Consider the following 21318-nt stretch of genomic DNA (forward strand, 5'->3'; position numbering starts at 1 on the left):
GAGAGAGAAAGAGTTTAAGCCAAAAACCAAGGGGTTGAGGCATTATGGGAGAACTCTGGAGGATCTCCTCAGTGCACGGAAGAGGGGCACCAGGCCTTGGGAGGGCAGAAGCAGGGTGTCTCTGGGGACCTTGCTGAACAAGAACACCTTCAGAGACTTTCTCCATAGAGTGCTTGCTGCCTCAAACATTTCTAGATCAAAATGTCCACTTTCTGGGAGAGAGACACTGTTCCTTCTTTGCTCAGAATTCACCTCTGGCCCAGTCAACCTTGATGATAGGGTAGAACCAAACAACTGAAGCAAGACTTAGGAGAACCAAGAATCCACTCCAGGGGCGCCTGGGTGGCTCAGTGGGTTCAAGCCTCTTGCCTTCGCATAATCTCAGGGTCCTGAGATCAAGCTCCGCATGGAGCTCTCCACTCGGCGGGGAGCCTGCTTCCTCCTCTCTCTCTGCCTGCCTCTCTGCCTACTTGTGATCTCTGTATGTCAAATAAATAAATAAAATCTTAAAAAAAAAATCCACTCCTGTGGGCTCTGTGGAGGCTTTCAGAGAGAAGAGGGCTGTCCACTGCCACCCATGCACCGACTTTAATACTGTAACCACATAGTATGGTTAAAGGCAAACCTTGGTTATTTTCCAAGGTAGAGTGATGAACACATTAAATGATGCATTCTTTCCTCATATTTAATTTTGTGACTTCTTTTATTAATTAAATGAGGCCTGGTGCAGTAATAAGAGGCAGACATGTGACTAGTGGAAAATCCAGGATGAATCTGTCATCTTGGTACGCAATAGGAGATATGTGAGAGGCAAAAAACTGGCAATTGTTATGAGCACACAGACAAGAACCAATTTCTTATTTAGTTGGGTTTTTAAGTAGAATGTAACTTTCAGGGTGCCTGGGGAGTTTAACTGGCTGACTCTTGGTTTTGGCTCTGGTTGTGATCTCAGAGTCATGGGATCAAGGCCTGTGTCAGGCTCCATGCTCTCAGAGGGGAGTTTGCTTGAGATTCTCTATCCCTCTCCCCACCCTGCCCCTCCCACTACTTGTGTGTGTGTGCTCTCTCTGTCTCTTTCTCTAAAATAAGAATAAATAAAGAAAATTGTGTGTGTGTGTGTGTGTGTGTGTGTGTGTGTGTTTTGTTTTCCTTTAGAAGTGTAAATTGAGTGACTAATGTGTTTTCACAGTCTGTGGGCTGAGGTTGACAAAGGGAGTAAAATAGGCATCTTTTCCATTCCTGAATAATGACAAGAAGGAAAATATCCCCCAGAGTTTATTTTTTAGAGGACTCTAAAAAGATAAAACAAAAAACAAAAAACCCAGCTTATGGGGTAGGATGATCAATAGTTCAACAGATGATATCTTCATTGATTCATAGGAAATAGAATAGTTGTTGCAGTCTGGAATGAGAATTTTCAGGATTTCCATATATACTGAGTTCTGGAAGAGGGAGAAATATTTGCTCATATGCTTCTCTAGAAATGAAAATAATATACTAACCAGGCAGACAGCTGATCTGTGCATGTTTGGCCTGCATTTTGTAATTTCTGACAACACCATGAGCTGAGGACAGGGAAGGACTGACACAACCAACTGTTTGTCCAACCCCGGGGGGTCATTCTGCTGACATTCTGCCTCAGGGAGGCTGGAGGGCCCAAGGTTGTCAGAATCCGTGGCCTGTTTTCCTTATCTTTCACCGTGGTGTGCCGTACAAATATTCTCATTTCCATGCCAAGTGTGAGTGCGCGCGTAGGCCTGTGGGAAACCTCGTGCACCTGTAGACTAGCATAGGCAGCAGTCTGGGGAGCAGTGGACAGTACTTCTTCACCATAAATGTCCGTATCTCCTGTGATCCAACAGATCCTTCTCAGGTCCATGAGGGGCCACATGCAAGACTGTTCACCATGGCCGGCATCCGCAGAGGCAGGTGCTGGCAGTGGGTGCCAGACACGGGTGGTGTCCACCATGAAGTCCCACGGATTAGATGTAGACACAGCAAGACCTTGTTCAGGGAATAAAGAAACAGAGTGAATGAGATCTACAACCTGAGAGCACTTATACAAGTGTATCATTGTATACAAAATGTATACATTTCATAATTACACAGTAGACAAAATAATATACACTAAACATCTGAAATGGTTGCCTATAGGAATTGGAAAGAAGAGTGGAGAAGGGAAGTTACAAGGAATGGAGAAATGGGTGGCTAGATAGATAAATGAATGAATGAATGAATGAAGAGCTAGGGCCCTATACAGAGTAATTGGGGTTATGATTGACTTAGCCCAGGGGCACCTGGGTGGACCAATGAATTAAGCATGCGATTCTTGATTTTGGCCCAGGTCATAATCTCAGCATTGTGACATTGAGCCCCACAACAGCTCTGCACTCAGCACAGAGTCTGCTTAGGATTCTCTCTCCCTCTCTCTCTTGCCCTTCCCTCCACTCAGGCATGCATGCTCTCTCTCTCTCTCTCTCTCAAATAAATGAAATCTTTTTTAAAAAAATGGGGTGCCTGGGCGGCTCAGATGGTAAGTCATCTGCCTTTGGCTCAGGTCATGATCCCAGGGTCCTCAGATGGAGTCCCATATCAGGCTCCCTACTTGGCAGGGAGCCTACTTCTCCCTCTGCCTCTGCCTCTCTCTCTCTGTCTCTCATGAATAAATAGGTAAAAATCTAAAAAAAAAAAAAAAAAAAGATTCACTTAGCCCATTGCTTCTGTATTCCTAAATGAAAAATAATTATCATTATTTGCGTTTGTGTGATCTTTAAAAAATTGGGAGGCAACTGTTCAGGTTAATGCAAACATTTCCTTGGAAGCCACCAAGAATGGAAATTAATAGCAATTTAACAAAAGTTAAATGTCAAACTAAGAAGGAATAAATATGTTTGTCACCTGTTTTCTCTATAATAATTATAGAAGAGTGATTTGTAAAGAGGCCGTTACTTTGAATTAAGATACTAAAATCACAAGGTGGATTACATTAATAGTTTTAAAGAAATGCATTTTTTGATATTGAAAGATCGCTGGGTGATCTACAAGGCCTAAACTTGTAGTTTTCATGCAGATTCGTTAGAATGGTAGGGGGAAGTAGGGAGGGTATTTTTCCTTAGCCAATTCTGTTTTGCTTGCCTTACCCATGCCAAAAATGAGAAGCTGTTAGACTCTTCTGATTTCCATCCCCTATTTCTTTCCTGGTCAAAAATATCTGAGAACGGTGTCTACAATCATTTTGGAAAACAGTTTGGTTTGTCTCGAAGGTGGCTCTCCAGCGGGGCACTAGGAAAGGAAGGAGGTGCTATTTTGGCTGACCCTGGAGGTCTGGGTCAGATTCAGACAAGTGGAAAGGACACTGCAGGTGGAGGGAGGAGCCTGGGGATAAGAATGAGCAGGGCAAATTCAGTCACCTGTCTAGAAATGAAGAGACTGTCCCCATCACAGCTGCGGGGCTGGCCATGCCCAGGCTCCCAGGGCAGCTCAGACCCTGCAGCTGTGGGTGATTGAGCACAGGGACCCTTCTGGGGTGCTGTCCTACACCGGGTGGGCCAGGAGCTCACAGCTTCTCATGAAATCTAGTAGATTAAAACAGAAGGCCCATTATATCCAAGCACGGTTTTCATTTTTTTTTTTTTTTAAAGATTTTATTTATCAGAAAGAGAGAAGGGGAGAGAGCGAGCACAGGCAGACAGAATGGCAGGCAGAGGCAGAGGGAGAAGCAGGCTCCCCGCTGAGCAAGGAGCCCGATGTGGGACTCGATTCCAGGACGCAGGGATCATGACCTGAGCCGAAGGCAGCTGCTTAACCAACTGAGCCACCCAGGCGTCCCACGGTTTTCATTTTTACCAGGTAATTTTTAACCTCCTCTGTCAGGGCTATAAATTTCTGGGTGAGGGTGTCTATCTCTGTGGCATTCTTATTTGTTCCCTTCTATTTCTTTTCAGTGGTGAACCCCTGATGTATTTCAAACCCGGGGACGTTTGTGTTTCTCTTGTCCCTGATATAGCCGCGTAATGTGTTATGAAGGGAAGAGACTAGTTACCCATTAGATAAGAAGAACAATCTGTCAGTTCCCAAAAAGGTTGCAATGTTTAGCACCAAGTGTCAAATGCTTTAAAGTGAAAATCCTAAATGCTATGAAAAATTGTTAACTGTTTTGTTGAGGTGTCAGTCAGATACAATACAATCCCCCCCCAAATTGTATAAATCCAAAGGTTTTTGGTATATTACATTCTTAATATTTTAAATTGTGGTAAAATATATATAAAAAATCTTGTCATTTTTCCCTATTTTTTTTAAAGATTTTATTTATTTATTTGACAGAGATCACAAGTAGGCAGAGAGGAAGGGAAGCAGGCTCCCCAGTGAGCAGGGAGCCTGAAGTGGGGCTCGATCCCAGGACCCTGAGATCATGACCTGAGCTGAAGGCAGAGGCTTTAACTCATTGAGCCACTCAGGCACCCCTTTCCCTTTTTTTATTATGATTCCGGTTAGTTAACATACACTGTAGTACTGAAAGACCCGCGGATCCCCTTACCCAAGAATCCAACACTGCCACTGGATGCAATCAGCAAGAGGTTCTTTATTGTTACGCAGGCGCCTGCGGGTGGTCAGCGCGCGCCTGCGGGTGGTCAGCAGCTCCTGCTAGCTGAGCACACCCGGCTGGGGTGGTGCTGGGTTTTTATCGACAGGTACAAACAAGTTTTGGGTGGGGTGCAACTGATTGGTTGACAGTTAGAACTTTTGAAAAAGGCATACGTGGAGTTTGCTGATTGGCTCTAAGGACCCACGCGCGGGAAGAGAGAGGCGGGAAGGGGGAACAAGCTGATTGGTTCTGAGGGCCCGCGCATGGGAGGAGAGAGGCGGGAAAGGGGAACAAGAAGGGGGAAGGTAGGAATGCCATCATGGCGTCTCTATTATTTCTATAAGCCAAGCAGTTACAGAAGGGCATAAGAGCGATTAATAAGCAATTAATAACCTAATTAATAACCTGGTCTATACCTAAAAGCCAGCGGTTTACAGAAAAGCAAACAAGCGGTTAGTTATCCTATCTATCTTCTAGGGGAGGAGTCTTTCAGTACTAGTTTCAGGTGTAGAATTTCGTGATTCAACACTTATATACAACACCCAGTGTTCATCACAGTGAGTGCCCTCCTTAATCCCCATCACCTATTTAACCCAGCCCCCGCCCCCACCTTCCCTCTGGTAACCACCAGTTTGTTCTCTACAGTTAAGTGTCTGTTTCTTGGTTTGCCTCTGGACACCCTGCCCACGTTCATTTATTTTGTTTCTTAAATTCCAAATTTGAGTGGGTGTCTGGGGGCCTCAGTTGGTTAAATGTTGGACTCTTGATCTCAGCTCAGGTCTTCACCTCAGCTCAGATCTTGATCTCAGGGTTGTAAGTTCAAGCCCCTTGCTGGGCTCCATGTTGGACACGGAGCCTAGTTAAAAAAAAAAATTCCGCATATGAGTGAAATAATATGCTATTTTTCTTTCTCTGACATTTCATTTAGCATAATACTCTAGCTCCAGCTATGTCATTGCAAATGGCAAGATTTTGCTTTTATGGCTGAGTAATATTCCATTGTGTATACATGTGTGTATACATAATGTACACACACACACACACGCACACAGAGACATATATATATATACCACATCTTCTTTATCCATTCATCAGTCATGGACATTTGGTCTCTTTCCATAATTTGATTATTGTTGATAATGGTACTATAAACATCGGGGGGGTGGTGCGTGTGTCTTCTTGAATCAATCTTTTTGTATTCTCTATAGGGTAAATACCTAGTAGTGCAATTGCTGGATCATAGAATAGTTTTGATTTTAACTTTTTGAAGAACCACCCTACTGACAAACCTTGGCGTTTTATGTGTACAATTCAGTGCTATTAGTTACTTTCATGATGTTCTGTAACCATCACCACAATCTATGACCAACTCTTTCATCTTCCCCAAACATGGTACTGAGGATATCTTATACTAAAATTAGGCTTAGTTGGGAAGAGTTTTGTTTATAAAAAAGGGTCTTTAACGTCATCATCCTCTGCCCCACAGATCTGCATGGAACATGTTTGGACAACCCCCTGCTGCCTATTTGCTCCTGGGCTGGGGGGAGCAGCCTGGGGCTCAGTCCCTCCCCAAAGGCAGTTTTCTGCTTTGCTCATCTCCATGCCTGAAGGTCACAGCTGGAGAGTTTCTTTTTCTTCTGGAGATCACAGGGGTGAAGGAAACTGCACCAGAAGCCTTCAGACGCAAGCCCTGTATTTTGTACCAGAGTTGCTCTAACCATTCCCTCTATCTCTGTCCCCTGTTCCTATTTCCAATCCCCTCACTTGCATTTGTGTGTTTAATGTACTTTATTTTGTTTTCTGTTGTTTTTCTATATAATTGTGAAATGCCTCAGTTAATTTGTACTCCTGCACTTTTAACCATGTAAGTTATCTAGGCCTGGACCTAGATGAAGGGATAAGGCTTCCCTTCCTTCTTTCTAGATCATTACTGAATCTGGTCTTTCCCCCATATATCCCCCTGGACACAGCTCCCTGACTCACCTTAAGGAAAAAATACACACATGGCTCTTTACTAATGCTCTTACCTTCAACTACATGTCTTTTGTGAGCAGTGTATAGCTTATATGAGAAACTGTATTCCCTGGTTCCTCTCTTTTTAATTCTAAGTCACTTTCCCACTGTATCCCTTAGGGTTCCTGGATGCAAGCACAGAACCTGATTCTCACTTATGCAGAAAAGGAGGGGACTGAAGACCATCAGGTAATTCACAGGATCATGGGATGGCTAGAGCCCTAGGCTAAAAGAAGCCACTTGCCAAGGATCCCAGAACCTCTCTGGGAAGGTCATTGTTGCCACCCAGGAAGGGTAGATTCTGTAGCTGGAGCTGTGATCCCCACCAACACTGCATATAGGCTGGTGCTCTGTCCCCGCTGCCTTTGGAAACTGGACGTAGCTACCTGAACAAATCTGCCACTCTTTCACTGCTTTGCGTCAAGTTCTGGGGCTGGTGCCTCTGCCTGGCCAAACCTAGGCTTGCAAAAGAAATGGTTGGCTGGTTGGCTTTTTTAGCATCTAGAATAGGAGGAAGACCCTATCTCTTGCTAAGACTCATATGGTGAGGAGTTCCCCAAATGGAGGAAGACAGTTCAGAGGGTGAGAACCCAAAAAAGTTACAGGTCTTCCCTACAGGTAGGAAGCATCTGGTGTTCTGTACGGGACGGAGTCAGAGCTTAATTTCCTCCATTTCAGAATACTTGAAAGTGAAGTTTGTTGCTCTCCCTTTCATTCTGTTACAAAAATGAAAAGACACTCTTGGACAATTTCTTTTAGCAGGTTTGTTTAGTAAGGCAAAAATTCTGACATCAAAACCTCATGGTATCCCTGCCCCCCACCCCCCATAAAAAAAAAATTTACACTGCTATGTTTGAATTTTTTTTTTTAAGATTTATTTATTTATTTGTCAGAGAGAGAGAGAGACAGAGAGTGAGCGAGCACAGGCAAAAAGAGGCGGAGGGAGAAGCAGTTTCCCTTCCGAGCAAGGACCCTGATGTGGACCTCGATCCCAGGACACTGGGATCATGACTTGAGCCAAAGGCAGCTGCTTAACTGACCAAGCCACCCAGGGGTCCCTATACTGCTATGTTTGAAATACAGCTATGGAGCAAGTCTTTTTCATAGTAAGCTTAACTGAAGCTTATCTCCAATATTCTAATCATCTTATTTTGAGCCAATATTTACATTTTATAATTTTCAAAGCTCTTTTTCTACCGCCTTTCATCCTTTATGTGGACACTGTTAGATTTTCTTTAAAAAGTATTTTGCTTGTATTACTATAAGGTAGGAAAAAAAGAAAAAAATAAGCCAGAATAGGAACAAAATACAGAAAAACAATACTGTTGTTATTGTAACTAAATCTAAGTAACCTAGTAACAAGGATTTTTGTTAATGAAACATCAGTTTATCCACAGTGCATTATTTCTCAGGTAAGTAGGTAAGTAGACTTGTTAATAGTAAACAAATCTATATTTGTTTACTAGTTAGAAGTTTCACTCTTTTTATTCCACAAAGTCTCAAAATCTTAATCTGCTTCACCGATGTCCTATTTTTCTGACATCTTTTATTAGTGATGACATTTGCGTTGTCATTGCTGCCTCATACCAAAGTTACTTCTCACCATTTCCTGTGGATTTATGGTGAAATGTACTATATTTACTTAATGATTTTATATCCCACTGCTGTCCCCCAAACCCCATTTAAAGAGGTGAAAAGAGACTCAGTGCAGGAACTAGGTGCTTGCCTAGTGATTTTCTTGGGCAGAGATGTTTCCAGTAAAATAACAGGCAACAGTGAAAGAGAGCATTGCTGGTGGGAGGGGAGACGAGGTGATTTGTGCAATTTCCTTTAAAATTTTAGAAGTTCATGGTCCAGGCGGCTGCCGAAGCCTATTCTTATCTCTTGCTAGGAGAGGCAAACGATTCTTACCTCTCCAAGCTAGAGGATGCAGAAAGAAGCTGGTGCGGTAGAGGAAAAGGGAGGCCAGCCAGATGGTGGAGGCATGGAGAGTAGGGAGGAGTAAGGGTGAGGGTTGGGGTGCTAATTAGCTTTTCTTGTCTCACCAGCAGTCTGTGGCAAGCAGATGGCTACACCCTTAATACTACCCTTTTCCTGGCCAGCATGCAGTAGTGGTTGATCTTGTGGTCAGGCAGAGAGTGTGCATTTTTTTTCTTTGCCCTCTTCAAAACGTGGAAGTGGTAGAGGGACATGCAAAGCAGAAATCTAGGTTTAAGTATTATAGGATCTAAGAAAAATAGATCTCCTCTCCTTCTATCTTTTGCAAGATGCCCATTAACTAGGTGCCAATTGATGTTTTGAGAACATTATCTGAAAGTCATGTATTCTTTCTATTATAAAAATCAATCCAAGCCAATCAAAACATACCTGAAGGGGCGCCTGGGTGGCTCAGTGGATTAAGCCGCTGCCTTCGGCTCAGGTCATGATCTCAGTGTCCTGGGATCGAGCCCCGCATCGGGCTCTTTGCTCAGCGGGAGCCTGCTTCTCTCTCTCTCTCTCTCTCTCTCCCTGACTCTCCGCCGACTTGTGATCTCTCTGTCAAATAAATAAAATCTTTAAAAAAAAAAAAACCATACCTGAATATTTAAACAATAATCAATAAAATGATAAAAACTGGCTAAGAAGTCTAAACTCAAGAGGCATAGCATGTGTTTGGAGAGAGGTTGGCTTACAGATAATTATAAAAAGATTCAGGCGAGCCCATGTCAGAGGTCCTAACATTGGCTTTTCCTTACATACTCTGTCAGTTTCTCTGGGGTGGGAACTGTGTCTTGATTACTTTGTGATTTCTCTAGAGCTAGCCATACGGGCATTCACTGAAAGTTTGTGAAAGAGAATCAAATTCTAGTAAGTCAATCACTACATGTGCTATTTGTGTAGATGTTGTCTCTCTGCCAAGATAAACGTTAACATGACAAAGTAAAACCGTTAACATTTTGAAAATGCAGTGTTGTAAGGGGCACTGATTTTTCTCAGGTCTGGTATAATGTTTTACACGCTAAGTGGAATAGACGCTTTTAAAATTGGGAAGCAAAAATTCTAATATCTCTTTTTGTAGAGGAAGGAAGCGGAATAAATACTTACTGAGTCCTGAATAAGTACCAGATAGACTGTGTGTACATTAATGTAGTCAATTCTGTTAACATCCCTGTGAGGCAGTTCTTTCTCTGGTTTTTACAAATGAGGAAATGGAGTTTCACAGATGTTAAGTAACTTGCTAGAGGTCACACAGCACGTGACTATGCAGGATTCACACTTGGATATTCCTGATTCTAAAGCCTGCACTGTCCTGACTTTATGCTACCTGAACCCTAACATATCTTCATTGGTCCCGCAAATATTCTCGGTTTTATTTGTCTAGCGATCAGTCAAATCAGTGCCTGAAATATTCTCTGTGGTCTTTCTCTCCACCCGTCCCAATGGCAGAAAGAGATCAGGCATCTTGGTCTTCAACTGCTTAATCTCCTAACTGAAATCATTTGGGGACTTTTAGAGACAAATTTGAGGGAAGTAGTGTATTTCTCTATTTTCTGGTGATCCAGAACAGAGCGCTAATCCTGATTCTAACATGCAATCCTGTAACTCCCTTCCACTGAATTTCCAAGCTTTCACATTTCCTTGTGCTTGCTAATACATGATACACATATCTTATTCTTGTGTTTGATATTTGTCCTATTGGCTGAATATCTTTTAGATGTCACAGCATATCTGATGTTAACCAGATTCCATTTGGGGTAGATGAAACATCTATGGTTTGCTTTCTCATAGCTTTAGCAGGCAACACTCTATTTAAAAAATATCCATTTAAAAAAAATGCATTTTCAAACAAGTGGTTCATTTCCTGAAATTTCTTCAACAATAATCATGATCAAATTTGGAGGAAGCATGTGAGATGACATAGTAAACCTGAAACTGAAATAGGCTATTGGTATTTAAGGAGAAAAAGCTTTCCATTGCCTGTTATTATTTATGACACTTAGTACTATTTTATCAATAATAAGTGGTGACTAAAATAAATGTTGCAGATCAGATTCTTACCTTCAGACCAGAATAATAAAAAAAAAAGTTTTCTAAATGGAAGTCTTACAAAGTTGTTAAATCGTTGTTTGAGACATTTTAAGTGTATCTCTTGGCTCATGACTACCAGTGCCCTTTGCTCAAAGGAAGTATGCAGAAGTGGCTCTTAAATAAAGTAGCTTGTCATGAAATCAGTGAAGGCCAGGGTACTTAGGGCATCTCTTGCTATATATTGCTCTACTCAAATATGGGGGCCTATGGACAGAAAAGTAACCATATTTCATCCTCTGCAGTGTCACCCAAGAATGTTCATCAGCCTTAAAGAGTCTTATGGTTTGGTTGAAATGACAGACCCGAAAGCAATATGCTAGGTTCCAAATGACTGCTCTAGATGATAACGCCACAGGAGTTCATAGGAGGAATGACTTTAAATATTTGGGGGTGAAGCCCCCATTTTGGATCCATTTTACTTTTGAAAAGAAAAATGCGAGGCTCTCTCCTGTGTGACTTCCCTATGACCATGGAGACCTCTTTTCTCCCTTCCTTGCTTTGAGTTCAGCCCAATTTAAATCCCTTTCAGGAAATATATAGTAAATGACAAAAAACTCAGGGGTCAAGATTAGAGAAGTGAAACCAATTTCTTTTAAATGACAACGGTTTTCTGAAAACCTCGTGGAGCTGATTCAAATCACTACAGGGTGGTTTTTCTAAGGGGGTGTCAGAGCAGAACTTCTCTGCAGTCGTAGATGACATGGCGAGCTGTCTGACCTAGTTACTTCTGGTAGGTAATTGTATATTCACTTATATGGCTCTGGCTGTAACTCAGGAGCCCCAGAGAGACTAAGGGCAGGAGCCGTGTGCTCTATTTCCTGTCTGTTCTCCACGGCAGTGTCTAATAACGCTGTCATCCCTTGAGCTCCTGTGATAAACACAAAATTCTCAAATCTAAAAAACCCCTTAGAGGCAGGAGGATTTCTGTCTTCCCCCACCACAGCCAGTTTAAAAATGAAAAAAACAAAAACAAACTTTAAAAATTTTTAAACAAAGCCCATTTGGCTGAGAAAATTTAATCGAAGTTTAAAATATGTATTATTGAAATGATAGGTGATTTTTGGCTTTTTAAATATAAAGTATAAAATTTGAATACTAGATCTCTTTTGTAAGTCACAATGCTACCCCGGATTCTGATAAGTCCCTTTTTTTAATCTCCCTTCTCCTCATCCCCTTATTAAAAATTCCTTCTCCACTCTTACTGAATTAAACTTATGGTGTGCCTTCAGTTTAGAATGTTGTTGTTATTAAAAGAACTCAGGTCCCTGGATTGCTAGAGATCAGTATTTGTATGCCATCGATAGCATGATCAGTGTCTAAATATGCAATCTTACAAAGCAAAATGAATATAATAGTGCAAATCAGAATTTCATAAGTAGAATTTTATTTTTTCTTTATGAAATTCTCAGTTTTGTAGTATTCATATTCCAACATATTCCAATCTGTCCAAATCAAAAATGGCAAAGTACTCTCTACAAGTAACTCGTTTCAGCCTGAACACCTCTGTCTTCATACTCAAACACATATTATTTTCTTATTTAAAAAATTTTTTTAAAGATTTTGTTTCCTTCTTTGAGAGAGAGAGATAAATGGAGAGAGAGAGAAAATGCACATGGGGGGAGGAGCAGAGGCAGAGAATCTGGAGCAGACTCTATGCTGAGTGCTGAGCCTGACATGGGGCTTGATCCCATGACCCTGAGGTCACGACCTGAGCCGAAATCAAGAGGCAGACGCTTAATCTACTGAGCCACCCAGGCACCCCTTATTTAAAATTTTTTAATTGAAAAAAATAATAAAAAATTTAATTGAAGGGGCACCTGGGTGGCTCAGTGGGTTAAAGCCTCCGCCTTCAGCTCAGGTCATGATCCCAGGGTCCTGGGATCAATCCCCGCATGGGGCTCTCTGCTTAGCGGGAAGCCTGCTTCCCCGCCTTCTCTGCCTGCCTCTCTGCCTCCTTGTGATCTCTGTCTGTCAAATAAATAAACAAAATCTTTAAAAAAAATTTAATTGAAGTATAATTAACATGCAATGTTATATTAGTTTAATGCATCTTTTAAATCTGATCAAGTCACTGTCTTAAAAAAATGACTGTATAAAATTTCTGTCTCCTGAAGAAATCACACAGGTATTAGAGTCCACAGAATATTTAGAATTCAAATAACAAATAAGATGGAAACTTGTCTATTTACAAAAAAATAGTTATGAAGTACATCTCAGGAGTTTAAAAATCTAATCTATAAGAGACCAGAATACATTTATTTTTACTGTGGTAAAATTTACATATAGTGAAATGCACATATTAAGTGTATACTCTAGTGAGCTCGTATAATTGTGTCCATATACCCGTGACCCTATCATTCTAGAAGGTTCTTTAATGCCCCCTTCCAAACAATTCTCCCCCCCTTGGACATCCACTGTTTTGATTTCTTTTAAAAAAAGATTACACTTATTTGTCCTTGAATTTCATGTAAATGGATCATATAAAATGTACTTTTTCTATTGCTCAATATAATGTTCTGAGATTCATCCACATTGGTGAAGGTATTTATAACTCATTCTTTTTAATTGCTGAATGGTACTTACACCGTGATTTATTTGTCCATTCTCTTGATGGGCATTTGGATTGTTTCCAGTTTGGGCTTTTCTTAAAGAAAAAAAACTTTTTATAAAAAAACTTCTTCTGCAAGTCTTTCAGTAGCCAAGTGCTTTCATTTGTCTTGGGAGTAGAATTGCTGACCTGCAGAATAGGTGCATTTTTAATTTTATAAGGAAAAGCCAAACAATTTTCTGAAGTGGTTGTACTCCTATCAGCAATATAGGAGAGTTTCAGTCGCCCCTTTACTCAACATATATGCAAATAAGAGAGGTCCCTAATTACTTCACAATGTCATGTCTTTTCAGAGACTTTAACAGAATATTTCTGGTAGCATTACATCCCAGGCACTCATATTCAGCATTCATAAATACATACATTTTATGCAAAATATAGAGTCATCTAACATTACAGAATAGTTCTATTCCTGAAAAATTGGTTCCTCTCATGCTGTCCTGACCTGTGGGGATTAATTCATTCTCCAGACACTTGTCATCAACCTCACTCCTTTGGACCTACATCATTCATAGCTTGATTGATTCACCTACTTTTTTGTGTATATATTTCATTTAAGATTCTATTTACTTACTTGAGAGAGAGAGAGCGAGCGAGCGAGCGAGGATGCATGAGCAAGGGTATGAGCAGAGAAAGAGAGAGAAGCAGGTTCCCTGCTCACTTGGAAGCAGGGCTGGATCCCAGGAACCTGAGATCATGACCTGAGCTGAAGGCAGACGCTCAACCAACGGAGCCATGTAGGCACCCCCTGTATATTTCATTTCTACACACACAATACCTTTATTGAGAGAACGAATCACACTTCACACTTTAAAACTTTGTTTCATAGGATGTAGTGTAATGCCTTGCATACAGGAGTTACTCAACAAAATTTCCTGCTTAATTGGTTTTTTACCTTAGTTTTGCCTTAGGCAAGGTATCAATGCAATTTGAATAATCTACTTGTTTTAATTGTACGGCAATTTCCTTAATTTTCCATTTTTCTTCACCATGGTAAGCTGGGCCTCAAGTTAATTGTTGACTAAAATCTGCCTCCTTTACCACCTTACTAATTCTTAGTTTCAAGCACTCTGTCCACAGCGTGGTCTGAAATAAAAAGCACACCATAGGAGATTAGGGAGTCCCTCTGGAGTTTCCCTCGAATTCTCCCTGAGGTCTGTGGTTTGCCATTTACAGGTCTGCACAGAGTACTGGATTCATCTTCCAGTCCCTGGAGGCTGAAATTCTTCCAAGCACAGCTCAGAGATCATCTGTTTCCAAGAGGTGACTTCCTCCCCAGCACAGAAACCTCTCTGGTTCTTGATGCACCTGCATCCTTTTGTTCACGTCTCCTTGTTAGTATCTGGCACTGGGAGGCAGAGTTTGTTTATGATTGCCTGTCCACAGCTGGGCTGTCGGGCTCCTGAGAGCAGGGACTGTGTACATTAGTCACCTGTGTTCTGCATGTAATGAAATCCTCCACAAATGTTTGGTGAATAAATGCATGGATTAATAACTAGACGAATATGACTTTGAGGTATCCTAGGCCTTTTAGAGGTTGTATTTTTAACTTTATGTATGCAAGTATGCATGTAAGTAAGCTCTGTGCCCAGTGTGGGGCTTGAAAGCATAACTCGAGATCAAGAGTTGCATGGTCTACTGACGGAGCCAGCCAGGCACTCCTGTATTTTAACGTTTTAAGTTTCTTATTTTTTAAAAAGATTTTACTTTAGAGCTGAGAGGAGGAGCAGAGGGACAAACAGACTCCATGCTGAGTGCGGAGCAGGATGCGTGGTTCCATCTCATACCCTGAGCTGAAACCAAGGGTAGGCTCTTCAACCAAATGAGCCACCAGGCTTTCAAAAATAAGCAAATCTCTGGAGAATTTTGGGCAAGAAAGGAACTGCTTGGGTTAATTCTCTCTCTCTCCTTTCATGAGGTAGACACATACTGTTTTTGTTTTTCCAGCATTCCTTCATCACTTTTTGGCACGCATTCCTCATTCTTTATGGAACCCATCCCATGTGGTTTGGTGATGATAGCCTTGACCTCCGAGACTCCCCACACACTGCTTATCAAAGTCGTGGATTTTAGCCTAGGCATGACTGGTCAAAGGATATAGTAATTGGTTCAGGGCTGACGACCAGAACAATCAAGCAAATCAGTTTTCCTGAGATTTGTTATATTGCAATCTACTAGGAGAACTTAGGCTTGCCAGGCCCAGAAGCCAGCTTTTCCCCCTTGTGGGGAAGAGCTTGTATTGGAAAAAAGTTACCAGTGGAGAACAGCCACATAAGAGATGTAGGGGGCCATTTGGTTTTGGGGATTGCAATCTCCTAGTGGCCTGGACAAATTTAGATTTATACTTCAATCACATTCAAGTTTAATACTCCTCACATTTTTCATTTTCATACTTCCAGTCCTTCCTGAGATTGAGTCTAAATTCAGGGATTTTTTAAAGTGTCTGATCCACCCCCCTTTTAAAAACATTGTATTTATTTGACAGAGAGAGAGAGGAGAAGCAGGAGGAGCGGCAGGCAGAGGGAAGGGGAGAATCAGACTCCTTGTCGAGCAAGAAGTCCAACTGAGAACTCCATTCCAAGATCCTGGGATTGTGACCTGAGCTGAAGGCAGCTGCTTAACTGAGTCACCCAGGCACCCCTACCTAGGCAGATTCTTAACTGCTGTAGGGAGAGTCGCCTGCTTTTTGGTTTTGCTGTTTCTACTCTGTACAGGCCTTTTCTAGATGTGAGTTCTTATGATTCTGGAGCACAATGGCCTCTGTCACTTTTGCCCCTTGTGCTTCTGCTGAGTTGTGTACTGTTCCACCATGCCTCAGGTGACCTGTTCACCTAGGTTGGTCTGCGGGTTCCCTCTCCCACTGTTCCCTCTTTCAATCTGTTGGCTTTTTTTTTTTTTTTTTAAACCTCCTCAACATCCTTCTAATGGGACATAGGGAAGATGTCTTAGGATTCTCGAAACAGATTCAATATTATATGTATATATAGACAATTTTAAGGAATTGGCTCATATGACTGGGAGGTGAGCAAGTCCGAAATCTGCAGGGTAGGTCAACAGGTTGGAGAGCCTTGTTGAGGCTCAAGGCTGAAGGCTGTCTTCTGTTAGAATTTCATCTTGCTTTGGGGAGGTCAGTCTTTTGTTCCTTTCAGGCTTTCAGTGGATTGAATGAGGCCCACCCACATTACGCAGGGCAATCTACTTTACTCAAAGCTCATTGATCTAAATATTAATTTCATGCATAACAACCTCACACAAACATCCAGATAATGTGTGACCACATATCTGGGTGCTGTCATCCAGGTCTGTTCAACACACAAAATTAACCATCACAAATGGCTAGCCTCTTCTGCCTACATTCATTCCTCGTATTTCTTCTCCTACCCCTGTTGCCATTTTTTCCCCCTAGGCTGCTAAATACCATGGTTCTAGAGAAGGCTGGTCTTGGATTATGCTCTGCTGCAGAGAGATGGAAGAAAATAGGGAATGTTATTGTGAGGCAAAAACCATCTGTATTCTTGGATCTTCAACTCCTACCCTCAACTCAGCTCAGGGGTGGGACAAGAGATGGTGACTCCCACAAATCGCCTTCCTTCCCCAGTCAAGAGGCTCTTATTGGAGCAGAGGTAGTAGGGATGGGAAGACGGGATGGAGGGGACTCGTTCAGCCAGACTACCTTTCTTTTAAAATCTTTTCCTCTACCTATTTCAAAATTATTAAACTTTAAAACTGAGAGTGGTGTTATTGTCTTTAGTCCTGGTTTTACAATGCCATCCTGAGAAGAATGGTACCTCAAAATTGTGGTAATGAAGAACACGAAGACATCTGGTTGAAAATTCATTGTTTTATTCTAGTACATCAACTATGAAAATATTATTTTCCTTTTTCATCTGTTGTCTTGAATTCAGATGTAGGGTCAGGAAACAAAGATTTTAGATGAGAAAAGTCTCATCTCTATAGTTTGAAGTTAGATGAATACATTTAAGTGTTACTGAGTAGGGATAAAACCATCCATCAAAGACTAAAGCCTTCATCATGAGAAAGAAAAGCCCTTAACTTTTGAGCAGGGTCAGTTCCAATCAGAGTAAACAGCTGAATTCTGTATAAATAAGTCTTACACATTGACTTTAGACTTTCTTATTTTTACCACTCTAAAGGTAAAGAGGTAGAATACAGGAGGAAGGGTCATACTTTTGTAGGATGAAAAAAGAAGAAATGTTGAAAACCAGATGCATAAATACTGGTTTAAGAAATGCTTTAAAGACGAGTTTTATAAGTAAAGTAGCATTATGGTCATATTTTGGCATGAAATAAAACTGAAATGCAAGAATGCAAATTGGTTTCTCCTTTTAACTAAATCTTAAGTTATCACTAAGACAGAATCACTGGGTTAAAAGAACTCTGCCAATTCTACTTTTATCAAATATCCGGATCTTAATAGTTTAGAAAACAACTTGGAGCAGTATATAAATTTCATGCAGCTTTGCTAAGAGAATGATGCTTTAAAAAAAATTATTTATTTTTATTTTTTATAAACATATATTTTTATCCCCGGGGTGCAGGTCTGTGAATCGCCAGGTTTACACACTTCACAGCACCCACCCCAGGACATACCCTCCCCAATGTCCATAACCCTACCCCCCTCTCCCAACCCCCCTCCCCCCAGCAACCCTCAGTTTGTTTTGTGAGATTAAGAGTCACTTATGGTTTGTCTCCCTCCCAATCCCATCTTGTTTCATTGATTCTTCTCCTACCCCCTTAACCCCCCATGTTGCATCTCCACTTCCTCATATCAGGGAGATCATATGATAGTTGTCTTTTTCCAATTGACTTACTTTGCGAAGCATGATACCCTCTAGTTCCATCCATATTGCCACAAATGGCAAGATTTCATTTCTTTTGATGGCTGCATAGTATTCCATTGTGTATATATACCACATCTTCTTTATCCATTCATCTGTTGATGGACATCTAGATTCTTTCCATAGTTTGGCTATTGTAGACATTGCTGCTATAAACATTCCGGTGCACGTGCCCCTTCGGATCACTATGTTTGTATCTTTAGGGTAAATATCCAGTAGTGCAATTGCTGGGTCATAGGGTAGTTCTATTTTCAACATTTTGAGGAACCTCCATACTGTTTTCCAGAGTGGTTGCACCAGCTTGCATTCCCACCAACAGTGTAGGAAGGTTCCCCTTTCTCCACATCCTCGCCAGCATCTGTCATTTCCTGACTTGTTAATTTTAGCCAGAGAATGATGCTTTTGAAGATGATAAAGACACCTTTAAAACTCTTATGCTCTTTTTAAAACACAAAAATAAAAATTAATTTGAAAGGATGCTGGATATTTCAACCTTCTGAAACATGATTTATTGTTATGCTTTCATGATAACTGGAAATAGTATTAACTTTGCAAAGTGTATTAAACAGAAACACTGTGGCCTTAGTAGAAGACCATGTATTATTTCTTCTTGCATTTAGTTAGCAATCATATATTAAGGAGATACCACTTAGCAGCCCTAAGTGAAGCCCTTGTACTTCAGCCCTAGATAGCCCATTTGTTTGCACAGTATGCTCAGATCTCACTCCTCTCTCCCCGCACAAATTGGGTTACTGTAAGATTTCCATATCTCCTTCCTTTCTTCCTGCCTCCCTATCCCCATCCTAGTCTGGGCCCCTCTGCCAGGTATGATAGGTATCTTGTATTGTGCTGTCTCAGATCCAAACGATATACAGAAAGTAGGGCAAATGTCCAATAAGTTGTCTCTAGGTCATGAAGTAGCTTTGTGCTGTGGGAGGAGTACTGAAGAGGGAAACAATGTCCCGGCAAGTTGAGTCTTGGTGGATATATATACACACATATTTGTGTGTGTGTGTATATATATATATATATATATATATATATGCACACGCACACGCGCGCGCACACACACAGCTCAACCAATAATCAGAACATGTGCTTTGACAAGAAAGGGAAGGTTTAAAGGAAAAATAGGGCAGCACATTTGAAATCATGATTGCCCTTATAAGTGAAGAAGCACTATCACCAAACTTACATACTATTTGTTACCTCTCTTCTAATTAATTGGGGAAAACGTTGGCAGTGATGGGATTACAGGACTTAGTTATTTAAATCTTTTTTTTTTTTTTTTTTAAGATTTAGTTATGTATTTGACAGAGAGACAGTGAGAGAAGGAACACAAGCAGGGGGAGTGGGAGAGGGAGAAGCAGGCTTCCTGCTGAGCAGGGACCCAGATGTGGGGCTCATTCCCAGGACCCTGGTATCATGACCTGAGCCGAAGGCAGATATTTAAGGACTGAGCCACCCAGGGGCCCCTATAGGGCTTATTTAAATGAAGAGGGCTGGACAAACTTATTATGAAAGAATAGAGGGAAAATACTTCGGGTACAGGGCTAGGCATGGGAATAGCCAAGGGAATAAGGGAAGTGTATGTTTAGTCTGGCTAAAAGATTTTCTATTTTTCCTCCCATTTTTTAAAATTGCTTTTGATTGGAGACAATTACTGCTAGGAAGAATTACTAGAGGTGTCTGGGTGGCTCAGTCAGTGAAACATCTGTTTTGGGCTTAGGTCATGATCTCGGAGTCCTGGGATGGAGCCTTGCACCTGGTTCCCTGCTCAGCAGGGACTCTGCTTCTCCCTCTCCCTCCGCTCACCACTGGTACTCTCTCTGTCAAATAAATAAAATCTTAAAAAAAAAAAAAAAAGAATTACTACTCATCCTAGATTATATATTTAAAATTTAATCTTTACAAGCCCCCCTGCAAGGTAGGAATCCATTTTCCTCTGAGGAAACCAAGGAATAACTTCCATTAGTCACACAGCTAACAGTAGCAAATCTTCAACTGTTTGACTCCAGTGTCTTTGTCGTTTCAGATAAGAGCACATAACCTGAGTCTTCTACACATAATCTGAAATTGAGGGATTCTATCAAGAGAAAGCTTCATGGGCGTGAGAGTAACACAGATAATGCCCGAAATCACTTCACATCCAGTTCGAACACTTCAAAAGTGGAAAGAAAATACTTAAAAATTCAAAATATTTTTTAAAAGGCTGAGGCAGACGGGAGTATGGTGTGAAAACCAAACTCTGTAGCAGAACGGCTGGATTCCATCACCTCGGATCAGCACTCACCTTCCTTAGGTCTCATTCCATCACCACTAATTTGGCTTTTCAAGACCTTAAGTTATTAAAATTGTCTGAATATTTCCTTTTCAACAAACACCAACTTCAACTCTCAGCGTAGTATTTTAGATAACAGGGCAGAAAAGAGAAGCATCAATAAGGCGATCATCTTCACTCCGGGTGCCCAGATATCGCCCCAGGGTGATACGCAGCCTGGTGCCCTTCACTAATTCTTATGTACTTGACTTGATTAATATTTAAAGAACATTCTGGTCTTCATTACTACCATTATTAAGGTCGCTGACCTGTCATTACTCTACAGATGGGCTCCTACTAGGTTGTGAGGTGGCCTAGATTATAGTTTAAGGGCGAAGCTCTGGAGTCAAAATGAAACTGGGTTCAAATGCTATCCTGCCCCTCCCAGGCAGCCTTAAGGAAATTCGTCTATTAAATGGGTGAATTCTCAAAGGCAAAAGATACAGTTCCCCCACCTCAAAGCGGCCGCATGTAGGCATAACCCACGAAAAGCCCGGTGCAGGGCACAGTAAATTCCAGTAAACGTCAGCCTGAGAGCGAAAACTTTTCAAAGCGATAACGGACATTGTACTAGCCTTCGTTGTCAGTTACATTTGAAGGATCATTTTTTTTTTCTTAAGAAGTCATTTCTACTTAAATTTACACAAGTTTAGATTTTGATGCATTGGTTTTTAGTGCAGCAAAACAATTAGCCGCTTGTACGGGTTCCTTTACACGTTAATGTCACTTGCGACTCCCAAGTCAGGGTTTCTGGCTTTTCTGCGGGCTCGGTCGCTTCAAGACACGCAGGCATACGTCAGTTGGACAGCGAGGAGGTGTTGGCAAACACCGTTTTCCCTCCGAGAGAAAAAGAAAGGTTTGCATT

General features: G+C 41.3%; 1 long non-coding RNA gene across 1 annotated transcript; it reads left to right on the forward strand.

The window, feature by feature from the left end:
* The first annotated feature begins 2436 nt into the window (after window positions 1–2436).
* Window positions 2437–20514, forward strand: LOC131831984 (uncharacterized). Its single transcript, XR_009353884.1, has 3 exons — window positions 2437–2533; window positions 6719–6787; window positions 20169–20514. It is a non-coding gene; the product is annotated as an uncharacterized LOC131831984 (long non-coding RNA).
* The last annotated feature ends 804 nt before the right edge of the window (window positions 20515–21318 follow it).

The sequence above is a fragment of the Mustela lutreola genome, chromosome 5 (genome assembly GCF_030435805.1).
Source record: "Mustela lutreola isolate mMusLut2 chromosome 5, mMusLut2.pri, whole genome shotgun sequence".
In the NCBI taxonomy this organism is placed as follows: domain Eukaryota; kingdom Metazoa; phylum Chordata; class Mammalia; order Carnivora; family Mustelidae; genus Mustela; species Mustela lutreola.